A 2,500-nucleotide genomic window follows, 5' to 3' on the forward strand; every position below is an offset into this window, starting at 1 on the left:
TAGATTTAATCATGGACTTTATAACGAAAACCATCACATAAATATAAACAGCTGAGTGTCTCAATATCTAGAACACTAATATAAATCAAGAACATATATTTAGTCGAAATGTTCAGCGTGAACTTGTCTTGTCTCTGGGTGACAAATACAAGTTATAAAACGTCTTGATATAAGGCATCATCATTCTAGAACAGTGAACAGGAACGAGAACACGACAGAACACCTCTTCTCTACCGTGACAGAACAATTGTTATGATATGAGTAAGACAGAACAATTGTTATGATTTAGATTATATCGTATCAGGAGCCCCCTCCCCCCTCCCCTCTCCTCACTGTCTCTCACAATCCCCTCCTTCGATCTCCGCTTCCCAAAACCTAACCCCACCCCCTCTCCCAACCTCTTCCTCCAATCCCCTCCCCTCATCCCGTCACTCCACCCCCTCTCCCCCACCCCCTCTCCCCACCCCTTCTCCCCCACCCCCTCTCTCCATCCCCTCTCCCCCACCTCCTTCCCCCACCCTTCGCCTCCCATCCCCAATCTCCCCACCCCCTTTCTCCTTCCCCCAATCTCCCCACCTCCTTCCCCCCACCCTTCGCCTCCCACCGCCTCTCCCCACCCCTCTCTCCACCTCCTTCTCCCCACCCCCTCCCCCACTCTCCCTCGCCCTGTCCCCAACTCCCCCTCTCTCCCTCCCCCTCTCTCCCTCCCCCACTCTCCCACCCTCTCTCCCCACCCACTCTCCCTCCCCCACTCTCTCACCCCCTCTCCATACCCCCACTCTCCCTCCTCCTCTCCCCAAACCCCTCTCTTCTCCCCTCCTAAAATTATGAAGACCACGGGCGCTCACCCTCTTGTCTCCCATGAATATTTCCGTCCCAAGGGTGGGGTGGGGGGAGGGGGGAGGTGTCCATCATAATTCTGAGCCAAATACAAAATACAACAGTGTCACGATTTTGTTCTGGGGAAGGGAGGGGGAGGTGATGTTGGACGTCCTTGTGGGGAAGATGAAGGGGTGGGAAGGGGGGGAGGGAAAGGGGGGTGGGGAAGAGGGGGAGGGGAATAGGGGGGAGGTGGGGGAGGGGAAGAGGGGGTGGAGGGGTGGGGAAGAGGCGGAGGAGGGGATGGGGAAGAAGGGGAGGAAGGTGTGGGGAAGAGGGGGAGTTAGGTGTGGGGAGGGGAAGGAGGGGTGTGACAGAGGGGGAGGAGGGAGGTGGGAAGAGACAGAGGGGTGTGTTGATTAAGCGAATTCTCATGTTTGCTATATTCTTTATTGTTATTGTATTAGCATAAACATTATTGGTATCATTGTTATTACTATTATTCAATTATCATTATTACTATTATCATTAACATTGCGATCATCATTATCATTATTATTAGTATTATTGTAATAATTATTTTTGTTATTATCACCATATACTTTTTATTATTATCATTATTATCATCATTATCACTGTTGTTGTCAGCGTTTTATTTATTGTTATTATCGTTTTTCTTAGCATTGTGATCATCATTATCATTATTATCATTATCATCATCATATTATTATTATTATGATAATAGTAATAACAATAATTATCATAATAATGATAATTATTGTTATTATTATTATCATTATCATTATCATTGGTGTTTGTATCATCATTTTTCTTATCATTGTTTTTTTCCATTATTATCATTATCATTATCATGATTATCATTGTTATTATCATGATTATCATTATCATTATTATCAGCCTCATCTTTATATTCATCATTATTGTTATTTCCATTAATAACAGTGCTACCACTAGTAGTAGTAGTAGAAGAAGTACCATCACATCATCCTTATCATTATCATTATCATCATCATTATCATCATGATTGATATTACCATTACCATCATCATCATCATCACAAGTTCAAAGAGAGCGCGTGTTCATATACCCACATTATACCCACACGGATATACCCACACTTGCCCACGATATCCCCACCACGTCCCTCAAGCTGTCAACTGCTCTATTCTAATAATTTTACTTTTTTTTTATCTCAGTCTCTGCTCCTTGGAACTTAACCCCTTATTGTAACCCTTTGATTTCCCCCCTTCCATTCCACCCCCTTACCCCTCCCATCCCAACCTCCACCCATCTCAACCTACCCCTTCCTTAACCCTTTCTTCCCTCTCCCCCTTCCTTCCCCTTCCCCTTACCCCTTCCCCTTCCCTCTCCCCCTTCCCCCTTCCCCTCCCAACCTCCGCTCCTACCCCTTCTTTCCCCTTCCCCTTCCCCTTCCCCCTCTCGACCCCCTTCCTCTTCCTTAACCCCGCAACCCCCCCCCACCACCACCCGTCACCCCTTCCATATCACCCTCTTACCCCGCCCCTCCCAACCTCCCCCTTCCTTAACCCTTCAACCCCCCTAGCTCAATCCTTAACCCTTTCCCTCCCGTCTCCCTTCCCCTTCCCCTTCCCCTTTCCCAGTCTCCCTCCCCCGTCCCCCGACCCCTTTCCCCTTCTCC

The sequence above is a fragment of the Penaeus vannamei genome, chromosome 38 (assembly GCF_042767895.1).
Source record: "Penaeus vannamei isolate JL-2024 chromosome 38, ASM4276789v1, whole genome shotgun sequence".
Taxonomy (NCBI): domain Eukaryota; kingdom Metazoa; phylum Arthropoda; class Malacostraca; order Decapoda; family Penaeidae; genus Penaeus; species Penaeus vannamei.